Consider the following 16,672-nt stretch of genomic DNA (forward strand, 5'->3'; position numbering starts at 1 on the left):
CAACTGTTTACTAGCATACTGTCACGGAAATTCAACTCCAAGTGTCCAACACACAGTGAGGCCAACTGATATCAAAACAGCAGAGTTCGGAGCAAAGAAAGGTTTACTGCAGGGCCTTGCCAGGGAGACGGGCAGCTCAACCTTAAAATATCCAAACTCCCAGAAAGCTCTTGGCAAAAGTCCTTTTCTAGAAAAGGTGAAGGAGGGGCATGGTTGCTGCTGCTGCTAAGTTGCTTCAGTCGTGTCTGACTGTGTGACCCCATAGATGGCAGCCCACCAGGCTCCACGGTCCCTGGGATTCTCCAGGCAAGAACACTGGAGTGGGTTGCCATTTCCTCCAATGCATGAAAGTGAAAAGTGAAAGTGAAGTCGCTCAGCCATGTCCACGCATTGTTATTGCAATGCAGGAGATCCCAGTTCAATTCTTGGGTCGGGAAGATGCTCTGGAAAAGGATATGGCAACCCACTTCAGTATTCTTCTTTCCTGGAGAATCCACAGGGACAGAGGAGCCTGGTAGGCTACAGTCCATGGGGTCACAAAGAGTCGGACACGACTGAGCGACTAAGCACAGCACAGCACATCAGATCTCAAGCAAAAGAAGTAACCTGGGAAACACATCCTGAACCAATGGTCTAAATCACATAGAATAATGTCTGAGAAAACTTGATTTCTAAAACTTTTAATTTCTTCCCTCCTAATGATCTTGTTATCCATTAGATTCCATCCTCCATACCTAGGGTCACCCCCTAGGCCTTACAAAGTATAATTCCTCCAGAACCTCACTTTCAAGCATCCCACTTACAGCCCTGCTAGTACGCTGGGACTTGTGTGACCCTTGATATCTACAATCCCTGATCCTGCCTCCATCCCACTGTCTCTCAAGCCCATCCCCACTCCTCCAAAATCCTCACTCTGCTCATCACCCAGCTTCAGTCTATAAGCCACGATCACACTCCTCCCTGGTATATACCCTCACTTCCCTGTCCTCTCTACCTTCCCTCTCCCTGCCTGACAAGATCATCCCTGGGAACAGCCCAAATGTACGTGGAACACAGAATGGGACCAGATGGAATCACTGAACTTGTCCCTGTTTAATCTCACATCATCCTAAGCTATTTCCCTTTTCCTCTCTCTTTATACCTCCAGCATCTTCCCAGCTCTTACTCTCAATGGAAGACAAGGCCATCTATTTCATGAAGAAAATGGGAGCAATAGGAAAAATCACACAAGCTCCCACCACACTCACTCACCTAGCTGTATCTGTGTCCATATTCCCTTGCCTTCTCCCCAGTTTATATAAATGACTTGTACTCACTCCTGGCTATGGCAAATCAACCCTCAGCTAGAAACACACAGCCCTGTCCCCTCCTTTGTCCTAGTCAATGACATTACTCCTCTATCTCCTGTGTCATCAAGTGTTCCCTATGGACTAGACCCCTCACATTAGCATATGTATGTGCTTTGATTCCTTCTGTCTTAAAATTCTCTTGATCCTGCTTCCCAATCCAGTTACCATCCCATTCTTCTCCTTTCCTTTAGAGACAAATCTTATAAGAGTTGTCCACACTCACTACTTCTTCCACTGCTCTTGTACCACTGTAAATAGTTCAAAAAATGACCCCATGTCAAGACCATGAAGAAGCTCCACAGTGATAAATCCAATTCTCAATCACCATCTTTTACTTCATAGCATGGCAAAGTGGTTAGGAGTCTAGACTCTGGAGCCAGCCCACCTGAGTTCAAATCTTGGCTCCCCCACTTACCTCTTGGGTGATTCTGGGTAAATCAGTTGATCTCTCATCCTTAAAATGATTCCCATTGTGGTGGTGGTGGTTTAGTTGCTCAGTCGAGGGCACCTCTTTGTTACCCTATGAACTACAGTCTGGTCTGCGAGGCTCCTCCATCCACGGGATTTCCCAGGCAAAAATACTGGAGTGGGTTGCCATTTCCTTCTCCAGGGGATCTTCCCGAATCAGGGATAGAACCCGGGTCTTCTGCATTGCAGGTGGATTCTTTATTGACTGAGCCACCAGGGAAGGCCCCCTTAAAATGAAGGTGAGGATAATATTTCACAGAAATTGTTGTTAGGATGAAATTAATTATTGCATGTAAAAGGTATAGGAAAACTGGCTCAAACTATGCAACTAACATCAACGACATCTTCTGTGAAGGATTTTCTTCAGTAGGTTTTCAGTACACCACAATCTCTTGCTTTTCCTCCAGCTGTCTGTTGGGTCCTCTTCATCTCCAGGACTCCACCATTCATCCTCTCATTTTGCCTAGTGCTCTCCATCAAGCCTAATTCCCTAACGCACATCTTCAGCCCAGGCTGCTCCTCTAATCTCCAGATTCATTAATATCATCTACATTTTCATTCTGGCTTTCCAAGTGGTGCTAGTGATAAAGAGTCTGACTGCCAATGCAGGAGACACAAGAGATGTACCCTTTATCCCTGGGAAAGGAAGATCCCCTGGAGGAGGAGATGACAACCCACCCCAGGATTCTTGCTGGGATAATCTCATGGACAGAGGAGCCAGATGAGCTACAGGCCATGGGGTCACAAAGAGTCGGATATGACCGAGCGACTGAGTACACGTTTTCATTCCGTCATATTTTCAAGCATGTATTTTAGGCCAGGCTAGTCACAGAACTATGGTGCTAGGGAAGATTCTTGCAAGTCCCTTGGACAGCAATGAGATCAAGCCAGTCAATCCTAAAGGAAATCAACCCTGAATATTTGCTGGAAGGACTGATGCTGAAGCTCCAATACTTCGGCCACCTGATGCAAAGAACCGACTCACTGGAAAATACCCTGATGCTGGGAAAGATTGAGGGCAGGAGGAGAAGGGGGCAACAGAGGATGAGATAGCTAGATGGCGTCACCGACTCAATGGACATGAGTCTGAGCAAACTTAGGCAGATAGTGAAGGACAGGGAAGCCTAGCGTGCTGCAGTCCATGGGGTCACAAAGAGTCAGACACAACTGAGCAAATGAACAACAAGGCATTAAAGGTGCAGCAGAAAATAAAACAGTAAAAGAAAAAAAAAAAGAATCCTGTTTCATGGGGCTGTTGGATAAATGAAGGAGACAGTAAGCAAAATGAATGAAACATGCTATGGATTTAAAAAGGAGAATGCTTACAATCGTTCCGCTTCACAGAAGGTGCAGCACACTTCTCTCTGCAACCTCCTGTTCTCTGTGTCACATGTTTTACTTCTATATATGCTACAAACCCCACAACACACTGTTGTTATTTTTCTTCAGACAACCAATTATTGATCAAGGAGAGCAAAAATTAGAGGGAAATGTCTGTTTTTATTTACCCACATAGTTACTATTTCCAGCACTCTTTATTTCTGTGTAAATCGAAACGCCCATCTGTTATTATTTTCTATCTGCCTGATGAGCTTCATTTAAACTTACACTCTGTTGGTAATGAGTTTTATCAGCTTTTGTCTGAAAATGTCTGAATTTTATCTTCATTTCTGAAAGACATTCTGTCTAGGTAAAGCATCTGGGTTGGCAGGGGTTTTTTTGTGGTTTTTCTTTCAGTACTTTAAAGTTATAACTCCACTGGCTTCTGGCTTGGCTGGTTTATGAGAAGGCAGATGTTGTTATTACCTTTATTCCTCTGTTGAAATAGTTCTGTTTTTTCTGTTCACTCTCAAGTCTTTCTGCTTACCTTTGGTTCTGAACAATTTGACTATTACATGCCTAGGTGTCTTTTCCTACATACTTACTTTGCTTGAGGCTCTCTAAACTCCTTGGATTTGTGATTTGTTGTCTTTCATTAACTTTGGAAAGGTCTTACCCATTATTTTTAAGCATTTTTTTTTTGCATCTTCATCTCTCTTCCCCCTCTATGAGTTCACCCATATGTGTTAAATATGTGTCCTACCTATCTCAGATATGCTGTTCTCTTCTCTTTCTCCATAGTTTTCATTCTTTGTGCTCCAGCTTGATTTTATCAGACCTGTCTTCAAGTTTACTAATCCTCTTGATTCCTCTGAAGTGTCCAGTCTGCCGATATGCCCATCTGTGTTAGTTATCTATTGATGTGTATTAAATTAACTCAAATTAAATGACTTAATGCACAGTCTCTGTGGACCAGGAATCTTAAAAAACTAGAGCTGGTGGTTCTGGCTCAAGATCTCTCATGAGGTTGCTATCAATGTCATGAAACCATAGGGTGGCTTCTGCCTTGCTCTCTGATTGGTTCCATGTTCTAGGGGAAGCCATCCCACCTTGTGATGAAGACCTATTCAAGCAATCTATACAGGGGCCCATGTAAAGAGGAATTATAGTCTTCTAGTTCCACTAGAACAACTAGTTCTGTGTGAGTTCAACACACTAGTCCAACAACTAGTACTGTGTGAGTGAGTCAACTTAGAAGCAGACCCTCCAGTTCCAACCAGTCCTGCAAATGATTACAGCCCCTTGCATGCACTGAAACAAACCAAAAACAAAAAAATAAAAACATTCATACTTAAAACAGACACTTGTCTGTTTCACCATTCTGCTATTACATCTGTCATTTAAAGTACATTTTGAGGGCATTAACTAACTATCTTTAATAGGAGGGCCTATCTTTAATAGTCTGTCTTACAACTTTGAGCCTGTTTCTTGTTCTCTGAGATCTACTTTTCTAAGAGACAAGACAGCCACTCCTTCTGGTGCTCAAAGCGTATTCCCTGGGTAACTCTTGATAAGGACAACACCACTAACTGTATTTCATTAGCTAAGAACCTCATAAAGCCAGCACTGCTACAGCACACCTAAATATCCTATCTTTGGTTTTTAAGGGCCACATGAAAAAAATGTTTGCACTTACTGAAGAACTACTGCCAAGGACACTGTTTACATTGCTCACTGTCCTTATATGAAGTCCCATGAGAAATTCCTCTAAGAATTTAAAGCCAAGAAAAACAGTGTCTCTAAAATAGATCTGTGCTTGTGGTTAGATATTTGCTTCCTTTGCTTGATTCTGATTCATTATTTAAATTTTATTCATGTTAATTTATGTGAGTCTCTGACTGATAGCTACTCCAAATTCTTTGGGAGAAATATTAGAAACGTCAATTATTAGATACACAAGACATACCACAACTAGGGTGAATAACTGTCTTGGTTTCGCCAGGATTGGGCATGTTAGACATGAGACATTCAGTGCTAAAACGTGGGCAGTCTATGGGGACCTCTCAGACTCTGTACTTCCAGGGGGCCTGGGCTCGATCCCTGATCAGAGAAATAAGACCCTGCATGTCACGTGGTATAGCCAAAAATACACAAATAAATGCAACCTGGAAGGTCTCAGGCAGACCTGGAGGAGCTGGTCAACCATAGCCCAAGGGAAAAATGCAACAACTTCCAGAAGGGATCTTAAAATTCATTCAATCAGATTCTCTCCTATAGCATTCAGGCATGCAGCCCTGCCAACACCTTGATTTTAGCTCAGTGAGACCCATTTCAAACCATGGAATTACAAACCTGTAAGATAACAAATTTGTTTTAAGTCACTCAATCTGCGGTCATTCCTTACAGCTACAATAGAAACCTAAGGGCGTGAACTCCCCATCTCAGAAGGTAATCAAGCAGAAGTTGACTGGGCTATTGCGAACATACCACAGAATTGGGCCCTAAACTGGGAGAGAAGTTATAACAGGTGACCTTTACAACTCCTTCCAACCCTAAGACTCTGTAGTAAATATTTCCTCCAAATTTCTAGACATAAGGTGGCTGAGAGGTTTAGGGCAACTCATTACAAATGGGCCATAAACCAGTGACCAGACTCCATCTTGTTTCCCATTTATGAGTCAACACTCACTGTAACTGCTCTCCATCTGTAAAATCCTTGCTCTCTACAAGTATTTCACTTGACATCATTATAATGACACAATATGAGATGATTATATAAAAGTTCCTCCTTGGAAGAAAGAATGATTATAGCATTAAAACATGGTTTGCGGCTCTGCTAGGCCAGGGCTTTAAAAACAGTGATAAAAATCAATAGAGAGGGTCTTCATCAGTATTTATAAACAACAATAGAATCAAATACAGCAAAAAATGTGAAAAGTTTTTCACAAGTGTGTCAGTTCTCTGTAAGGCGTGTGTGTGTGTGTGTGCACTGAATCACCATGCAAAATGTTGCTCTCACTTTGGGTCACAGCCCCAAAAGTTTGAAAGTACTGTACTACGGCGGATCAAAGACATGGTTTAGTAAAAAAAAACATACACACACACAAATTACACTATTATATACAACTGTTAGAACACTGACACTTGTTCATTAAGTAACTTCCAGGAAGATACAAAAGTCTTTTGATTGCAGACTCTCTAGAAAATTTAGTTTAGCCTTTACATACACAAGCTTTTCACTTTAAAAAACTTTTAAAGAGAAAACCTGTTAACTTGCAATAGAAACTATTTGATAAAGTGATGGCACATTCACAAATAGCTCAAACTTGGCTGCAATTCCAAAAATGGCTACTTCTGCAAACCCTATCAAGTATCAGGCAGCTGGCCTACAAGTTAGCTAACTGCTTCTCCTATCATTTAATGAGGATCATAGAATTTGCTGAATAAGCCTTTACTCATCCTACATATGCCATCATTTTTGTGCTTGTTCCCTTTTAGCTTTCATCTTTTGAAAAGGAAAGGTCATAATCCTGTTAAGTCCTTCCTTATTTAGAAACCCAACAATCGTTGCAAATCAGCAGAAAGTTGATGTGAAGGGACTTCACTGCTAAAATGACTCTCTTCTCTCAATTTCTTCCCTCCTGACTGGGACATCACCATCAACATCAACATCCCTGACCTTCAACTGCAACCCCATTTTTCTGGCAGCTAACATGAATGCATCCTAAATTTTTCATAAAAATGATCAGCTTATCAATAACTCATTCAAGGCACTGATGAAAATGTTGACCCCACTAAGGCAGGCTTCCTCCTGGAGGGTTACCAACGCGCCAACGACTGCTTTCAGCAAACAGCCATTGACAAACGTCTTTTGTCTCCACATTAACGAGCCATCATCCAACATACTTTCTGTGGTTGTCACTGTTTAGTCACTAAGTCTTGTCCAACTCTTTGTGACCCTATGTGCTGTAGCCCACCAGGCTCCTCTATCCATGGGATTTCCCACACAAGAATTCGAGAGTGAGCTGCCATTTCCTTCTCCAGGGGATCTTCCCCCACCAGGGATCAAACCCACATCTTCTGCATCTTAGCAGGCGGATTCTTTACCCATGAGCCACCTGGGAAGCCCATCCTTTCTCCAACACCTCACTCCTTTTTTCCAAAAGGGTACCAAAAGGCCTTATCAAGTATAACATGTCCAAATCCACACATTCCATTGCTACAGCATTCAGCAAATGTTTCCCAAGGTAATGATGCTACTTCCAAACCCAACAAGCTCACCTGCCATGCTTGTTGGAGTGAACCCATGATGGGCTTTTGGTGATTGATGCTTCCCCTTCTCATAGAACATACATTTATGTTAATGCTAATTAACAGCCCAGAATTCATCTGAGACTAAAACTAAATTTTAACATCTAAAGTTTGTGGGACTCAGTTCTCTGTCCTCTGCCACCTCTTTCTATAGCTCCTCAGTGACTAAGGACAATGATTCAACAATCACCACAACACAGACTAGAAAACGTCTAGGAATTAATTTGTTCGGGTCAGGAAACCAACTCATTTGGAGTTCACTTTCCCCTTGTTTTCCCTGGGCTTCAAATCTCTTATAAGTAAGCGTTTCCAGCCTTCTCCTTGACCAAGGAAACAAAAGCAGCAGAGGAGTTACATATTTTCTCTACCTTCAGTGACTCAAACTAAATGAGAAATTTTTTTTAATTTTTACTTCATATCGGGGTATAGTTGATTTACCTTATATGCAGAGTACACTATGAAACACACTGGGCTGGATGAAGCACAAGCTGGAATCAAGATTGCCGGGAGAAATATCAATCACCTCCGATATGCAGTTGACACCACCCTTATGGCAGAAAGTGAAGAGGAACTAAAAAGCCTCTTGATGAAAGTGAAAGAGGAGAGTGAAAAAGTTGGCTTAAAGCTCAACATTCAGAAAACCCATCACTTCATGGCAAATAGATGAGGAAACAGTGGAAACAGTGGCTGACTTTATTTTTTGGGTTCCAAAATCACTGCAGATGGTGATTGAAGCCATGAAATTAAAAGACACTCCTTGGAAGGAAAGTTATGACCAACCTAGACAGCATATTAAAAAGCAGAGACATTACTTTGCCGACTAAGGTCCGTCTAGTCAAGGCTGTGGTTTTTCCAATGGTCATGTATGGATGTGAGAGTTGGACTGTGAAGAAAGCTGAGCGCCATAGAATTGATACTTTTGAACTGTGGTGTTGGAGAAGACTCTTGAGAGTCCCTTGGACTGCAAGGAGATCCAACCAGTCCATCCTAAAGGAGATCAGTAGTGGGAATTCACTGGAAGGACTGATGTTGAAGCTGAAACTCCAATAGTTTGGCCACCTGATGTGAAGAGCTGATTAATTTGAAAAGACCTTGATGCTGGGAAAGATTGAGGGTGGGAGGAGAAGGGGACGACAGAGCATGAGATGGCTGGATGGCATCACTGACTCAATGGACATGAGTCTGAGTAAACTCTGGGAGCTGGTGATAGACAGGAAGGCCTGGCGTGCTGCAGTTCACAGGGTCGCAAAGAGTCGGACACGACTGAGAGACTGAATTAACTGATAACTGATCTACAATGTGGTATTAGTTTCAGGTGTGCAAAGTGATTTAGTTATACATATACATTTATCTGTTCTTTTTCAAATTATTTTCCCATTTAGGTTATTACAGAATATTGAGCAGACTTCCCTGTGTGCTACACAACAGGTCTTGCTTGGCTATCTATTCTAAACATAGCAGTGTGTACATGTCAATCCCAATTTCCCCCCTGGTAACCAGAAGTCTGTTCTCTAGGTCTGTGAGTCTGTTTCTGTTGTGTAGATCAGTTCAACTGTATCATTTTTTTTTTTTGAGTCCACATATATGCGATATACAGTATTTGTCTGTCTCTGACTTCACTTAGTGTGATCATCTCCAGGTCCATCCACATTGTTGCGAATGGCATTATTTCTGAATGAGAGAATTTCTGTAAAATGCCAGCCACAGTACTTGGCTCTAAGCTAATACTCAAGAACACTTGCTTTCTTCCTGTTTCACCAAGAGCTGAATAAATTGCTCTTCGTTTTTCTCCTTGACCTAAATACAAACCCCAAAAGATGGTGCTTGTGGCTTTGTCTGCATTTTGCAAACTGCAGCAGCCTCACCTCTCTAAGTTATTCATTCTTTCTATTGCCACATTTACAAGTCAGTACCATGCTTTCTGCACACCACCTGTAGGTGTTACGGTGTTCTAACTAACTATGCACACACACACACACACACAGAGCAGTTTAAGTCTGTAATGTGTATTCCAACAGGAGAAGGAAGCGCCTTTTTCTTTGCCCTTCTGTCTAGGAAGGTCACTGGCTTGGCTGCAGCCCACAGCATCAGGAGGGGTGTGCCTGGCACGAGGGCAGAGAGAGCTGCACACAGAGCCAGGTCACCTGGCAATCAGTGGGATCACAGATGCGCCACACAGACTGTTCTCACAGCCACTCAGAACTCCATTCTGGAAAGCCTCATCCCTCATCAGCCATTATATATTTTAGAAAACCAATCATGGAAAACAACAACAATGGCAACAGCAGGAATAATACAAATCTGTATAAAGCACACTGAGCTTCATAGCAAACCTAAGGGGGTAAGTTCTGCCATTGTTTACCTTTTGCCAATGAGTCAACTGGGGCTTAAAGAACTTCAGAGACTTACTTAAGGTCATGGAGTCACTCAGTGGAGGAGCTGGACCCAAACCAATCTCAGACCCACCTTGATGCTGTACGTTTACCATTCATGAGCAATGACAAGATTCCATGTATGTGTTAAACTCCTTACAAGCACTGCCTCTTGTCAGACTCATAAGAACTTTGCATTTTAAAGATGAATCAGCTACTATTTTCTACAGACATTTAAGTATCCAATGTTGTTGGAATTCAAACTGCAATTCCTGACCTTCATAATTCCTCAGGTAGTTAATGATGGGATGTTTAAATAATATAAGAACAGGGCTTACTACATGTCAGGCAATGGGATATGACCCATGAAGAAATGACCTCATTAATCCTCCCAATGTCCCTATGATGAAAAAAGTTTTATTAAACCAGTCTATAGATGAGGAAAGTAAAGGTCAGAGAGGCCGATAAATGTGTTGAAGGATATAAAGCAAGGGATTCCCTAGTGGCTCAGATGGTAAAGAATCTACCCACAATAAGGGAGACCTAGGTTCAATCCCTAGGTTGGGAAGATCTCCTGGAGAAGGGAATAGCTACCCAATCCAGTATTCTTGCCTGGAGAATCCCATGGACAGAGGAGCCTGGTGAGCTACAGTCCATGGGGTTGCAAAGAGTCAGACATGACTAAGCAACTCACACACACACAAAGTGAAGTGGGATGACAGGATTCAGAGACCAGAAAAATAAACATCACCCTGGCATGGCCTCTGCTTTTAAGAACAAGTATAGGGATATTTGGCCTAACGCATCTGCCTGTATTCTTGGGGAAAAGGTGATGCTCTGTCCTTTATTAAAACATGTTAGGATAAATAAGTAACATCACTTACTAACCTATAGAAGGTCAACTAAGTTCCAAATATGAGCAAAAGTGATCTCAGGTGAGATCCAGTGAGGTGATGTGGTTCCAAGAAACAGACCTTAGGGATCCAGGGACCTGGTGGTGGAAGGCAGGGCTTCATTTCAGGAACATTCCTTCTCTCACCCTGACTTCAACCCATGAAACGTGCACAGAGGAACAGCTCCAGGCCCACAGGGCCCAATCCAGCATTCGCCTCTATTCATCAGCTGTGTGTGGGTCTCCCACACTGACCATCCGGATAAAGAGGGACTCACTGGACCCTGGATGGCCCTCTCTGCACACACGGAGTCCGGCCTGTCATAACTAGCCCACTCGGGGGCATCAGGATGAGACTCACGACGACAGTGCAGGCACACACGGGTTTCAACAAGCACCCGCCACCTTGGTTTGCCAGGGCAGCCAGAACAAAGAACTACAGCTGGCTGGCTCACACCACAGCAATTATTTAAGCTCTGGAGGCTGGAAGAGATCACAGTTGGCTTCCTCTGAGGCCTCTCTCCTTGGCTTATCCATGGCCTCCGTCACCCTGTGTCTTCACAGAGTCTTCCCTCCATCTGTATCTTAATCTCTTCTTACATGGGCACCAACTCTAATAAGCTCATTTTAGCATAATTACCTCTTTAGACACTTTGTCTCCAAACACGCAATTTTGAGGTTAGCATTTCAACATACGAATTTGAGGAGACACAACTCAGCCTGTAACATTCACACTGGAAACAAACTTCTTTACCACTAGTCAGAACAATTTCATGCTAAATTCATTTTCACGCTTTTTACATGTGAATTAGGTTCAAAAATAGTAATGAACTTAGGCTCCTTCAAATATTTAACCGTAACTAATTGAATCATGTTAATAACAAGTAGAGGGTAAAATAATGCCATTTGCAGCTACATGGATGGACCTAGAGATTATCATACTAAGCAAAGGAAGTCAGACAAGAAAGACAGAGACCATCTGGTATCATTTACAGGACTTCCCTGCAGTTCAGGCAGTAAGAATCTGCCTGCAATGCAGGAGACCTGGGTTCAATCCCTGGGTTGGGAAAATCCTCTGGAGGAGGGAATGACAATCCATGCAGTATTCCTGCCTGGAGAATCCCACGGATAGAGGAGCCTGACGGGCTACAGTCCATGGGGTCGCAAAGAGTCTGCCACGACTGGGCGACTAACGTTACTACTACTACACGTGGCATCTAAAAAAATGATACAAATGAACTTATTCATAAAACATAAACAGACTTACAGACATAGAAGACAAAATTATGATTACCAAAGGGGAAAGGGGGTGGAGGAGGGATAAATTAGGAGTTTGGGATTAGAAGACACAAACTACTATATATAAATCAGATAAACAAGGCCCTATCGTGTAGCACAGGGAACTATCTATATTCAGCATCTTGTGATAACCTCTAATGAAAAAGAACCAGCATATATACACAAGTATATAACTGACTCTGTTCCCCACCAGAAACAGAACACTGCAAATCAACTATACTTCAATTTAAAAAAAAAAAAACAAGAATCCCTTTTAAAGAAATGCCTGGCTGACCATGCGTAAGTTGGGCAAATAGCTCAGAGAGGGAGATGCAAGCTGTGTGTGTATTTGGAGCAAGAAAGACCCCAGATGGGCATTATGCCCAGGGCTACCTGTTCTGACTGAGCTAAGGGCCCATGATGAGTTTTCATTTCACGTCAATAAGAGTGTTAACTAGCATATAAGTACTTCCCAGGTGGCTCAGTGGTAACAAATTCACCTGCCAAGGCAGGAGACTCAGATGTGGATTTGATCCCTGGTTCAGAAAGATCCCCTGGAGAAGGAAATGGCAACCCACTCCGGTGTTCTTGCCTGGAGAATTCCATAGACAGAGGAGCCTGGCGAGCTACAGTCCATGGGGTCCCAAAGAGTTGGACACAACTGAGTGACTAACACACACACACAACTACCATATCATTATTACAGCTTTAAGAAGTACTCTCTCACATCACCTTAAAAATAATGCCCTCGGAGATGCTGAAACTGACTGATGGAAATTCACCTCTTTATCACCCAACAGGTATTTGTTGGTCTACTGAATTCAACCGTCCAGCTCTCTATTCCCCTGCCTGCAAAATTCTGGTTCTTCTCTCTTTTGTCACAAGTGTGCCACACAGCTTCTCTACCCTAGTCTGTGGCAGTTTAAGTCACTCCACAAACATTTAGGAAGTGCCTTCTCTAGACCAGGTACTGTGCAAGGTGCTGGGTGACCCATTCGTTTACCCTACAGGCAAGAGGAAGGGAAAAGGCCCCTTTCCAGGCTTATAAAAGCTGAACCCCAAAACTGATTAGTGCCAGGATTTATTCTTGGATCAAGATCAAGGATTTATTCTTGATTCCTGCAGAGTACTATGTCTTGGACACAGAAAAAGAGTAGCACATTCTGCTGGGATGTGTGAATATAGCCCCTGGTAAGATTCTGTGAAGCATATTTAATAAATATTTATATAATGCTAAGGCTTTGTGAGGTTGGGCACTTAGGGATAAGAAAGCAAACAACCAAGACACAGGATTAAGAAGAAACGACAGCAAATTACACAATGAACCGTAAACTAAACAGGAGACAGAAACTCGGTTGTTATTTTTAAAGTCAGCTGCGTGTCATGGAAGAATCACGGCCCCCACTCCTGGGAGGCTTACAGCCGCCTCCTCGAGAGATAAATGCACCTGGATCCCCAGCAATGTGAAGCTAATTGTGATGCTATGGAGGTTGGAAAGCTGAGTCCTGCATCAAAGAAAGAAAACAGTAACTCATTTAATCCTCTAAGTTTGCCGGAAGGGGTAAGCCACAAACCAAGTTTGTTGTTGTTGTAGCTTAGAAAGAAAAGGAGAGTTGGGGTTCTCCCTGGCTAAGGCATAGGCTAGGCAAAAACAATTTTAATGGAAAAGATGAATAAACTTTAAAAAGGAACCATTCAAGTGAAAACAGAAGGGAACAGCTGGAAAGAACTGACTCACAGGGGCCTGACTCCCCTCCATCCACGTGTCACCTCCTGATCATCCACCGAGGGTCACCCCACTTCCGAGAGAATCATCAACTGCGTGTCCAGCGCAACAAGGGGGTGCCACAAAGGTTCGTGACACGGTGCCCACTGTCGTGGAGCTCGCTGTGGACTAAATTACATTTCATCTTGTTTTTACAGGTTCTCAGACAGCTCTCCCAGGAGCCAATGCTAGAGTTTTGACAGGGCAGAATCAGGCGGCAGGCAGGCAGGTTTATCTGGCCTCAAATTCACAAGCTTTCTGTTACCCTGAACGGTCCCCAACAAGAAGGCAAAAATGACCAAATCACTGAGAGCTTCCCAAGGGCGGCAGTCTCCTCCATGTGGCACTTCGGTCTCCATTTCCTGCCCTGAAGCACCATTCACACCCAGGACCTCAAACCTCCACGTTCCCTCAAAATCTACCTCTTGGGCTACATTCTCAAAGCAAGGGCCACTGCCTAGGACACCCAATTCTCTGTCACACACGGATGGCTCTGTGGGAAGTTGGCAGAGGAGAGGATAGAACTATCATTTCCTCTGAGAAGCAAAGAGATTGATCTCTCCTCCATCCTCTGCGACTCTCGAGAGAAAGAAAAGAAAGCAAAATACAACCATTGGCATGGGCCAGTCTCTAACTAATTCAACAAGGACAGTGCTGCAAATGTCCTGCTAACCAGACTTCTTTCCCTCTCTCAGTAGCCTGACCAGAAATCTCACCAAGCAGACATGCATTTACTTCATCTCACGCCCACCCTCCAAGCAACTGCCTCCAGGACACAAATGCTCCTGAAAATGACTGCGCAGCAAAGGGACAAACAGTGGGCTCTGCATCCAACGCCTGAGACCCATCATCACACTGGACCTTGATGAAGTCATTTAACTCCAGAGTCTCCATGAAGGGAGGCTACACAAGCTAGCCTGGGTCGGGGGGCATGAAGAGCGGATAACACATGGAAGGATCCTGCAGCACAGCCAGCGGCTCAGCAGAAAGTAGGCAGGTGTTAGTGGATGCTGACTGGCCATCCCAGTTCCAATAAATCAAGCTGAAAGCTGGAGTCCCCAACAGAAGGTTCCAGAGCACTGGCCCCCAGAAAAAGGAATGGAGCTGTGAGACATGGAGTAATGGAGGAGCAGAGCATACCTCGAAGTTAGGAACTGCTAACCTAGCCAATTTTAAAGGAAAACTGGAGAAGGAAATGGCAACCCACTCCAGTGTTCTTGCCTGGAGAATCCCAGGGACGGGGGAGCCTGGTGGGCTGCCGTCTATGGTGTCGCACAGAGTCGGACACGACTGAAGCGACTTAGTAGTAGTAGTAACCTAGGTGAACTGAGTCTGCCAACTTTGCCGAGAGCAGCGGTTTTCAATGTGCGGCCAGACCAGCAGCATCAGCAGCATCTGGGAACTCGTAGAGACTCCTCAGGCCCAGCCCCAGACCCGCCTGGTCAGAAATCTGGGCTTTCCTAAGCCTTCCAGGGGATTCTGAGGCTGGCTTATATTTGAGAACCATTAGCCAGGAAAGCCAAGTACACAGAACATGTAGTTCTACGGTCCTATAGTTCTAGAAGGAAAATTAATACAGGACATAGCACAGTCCAACATTTCTACTGTTGAAAAGCATGGCCAGAGGATTAGACTTTCCAAGCGAAGCACGAAGGGGGCAGTCGGCCACGTGTGTCTAGGGACCAAACATCGGAACCTGTTTTAGGAGGCAGTGCTCTCAGAGCCAGGTCACGTGTTCAGTAAACACAGTGAAACAGAGCAGGACCCTATGGTCCTTGGCCCCACGCCCACCCCCCACAATGTTCTCAGCTACCTTTTGTCTGTGGAAAACTTTAGCCAAAGAGTAAGTTTAGTCAGAGAAGTGAGAAATGTGGAAACAAAGGAAAACAGTCAAAGGGGACTAAATAATAACAATGCAGTCATTAAGCACAATCAAGGACCTTTAGCTCTTTCTCTCTCCCTTGGGCTACAGGCAATATTCTGAGCCAGATCCCATGAGCTGTCTATAGACACTGAAACCTCCACCAGGAGGAAGACGTTCACTACATAATGACCAGACTGTGCCCAGGACATGAGCTGCCACCATTCCATGAATTAGCCCCAACGAAATGGGAAATAACAGACCCTAGAACTGAAGATTAACTGTACCTAAAACAACCAAGATGATGCGGGTCAGATCACCGATGACCAATTTGAAGATGATAGAAGGTCCCAGAACACAGGCCCCCAGAAAAAGGAACGAAGTTGAGATGACACAGAGTAACGGAGGATCAGAGCTTACCTGGGAAGGGAGGAACTGACTGTGCTGTTTCTGCATGTAGCCCCTCCGTCTATAAAAGCTCTTGCCCCACGGCTGCCAGTCAGAAGTCAGCCTTTGAACAGATGTCCACCCTCCCCCACCACAGCTGCCAGCATCTGAAATAAAGCAAACTTTCCCTTCCACCAATCTGTCCTGTTTATTGGCTTTTGGGTGACAAACAGCCGAATCCCACACCTTTCGGTAACAACGGCACAGCAGAGATGACAGTTAAAGCAAAGAGCCCTACAGAGGTCATCCTACCTGGAAAATATCAGCAGTTGGATCAGCAATCATCTAGCTTTCTGTATTTCCCCCACCTGCCTTGGCACAGATTTTTTTTAACTTTCCCAAATCAATTGAGTGGCACTCCTGCAGCGGAGAGGGCACTGCAGGCAAAGAGGGCGTCACACGGCCGGCTGCAGGCACTCCCATCCACAAGTCCACACGGAGGCCGTTCTGCATGACCCAGGGTCTCGGCTGATTTTAGGGTCTCAAAGTAGATAATCAGTTACTGGTTTTCAATTTTCTAAAATCTACAGTTACCATCACAGACAAAAATTAGGCACAAAAACAAAATCACTCGTTTCAAGGCAATTTTCTCTCCAAGCAAATCTATGC

General features: G+C 43.9%; 1 protein-coding gene across 1 annotated transcript in view; it reads right to left on the reverse strand.

Moving 5' to 3' along the window:
- Positions 1–16,672, reverse strand: part of LOC120860476 (ryanodine receptor 2-like) — an 804,098-nt gene that overhangs the window by 715,246 nt on the left and 72,180 nt on the right. The window lies entirely within an intron of this gene.

The sequence above is a fragment of the Oryx dammah genome, unplaced genomic scaffold (assembly GCF_014754425.2).
Source record: "Oryx dammah isolate SB20612 unplaced genomic scaffold, SCBI_Odam_1.1 HiC_scaffold_11077, whole genome shotgun sequence".
NCBI lineage: Eukaryota > Metazoa > Chordata > Mammalia > Artiodactyla > Bovidae > Oryx > Oryx dammah.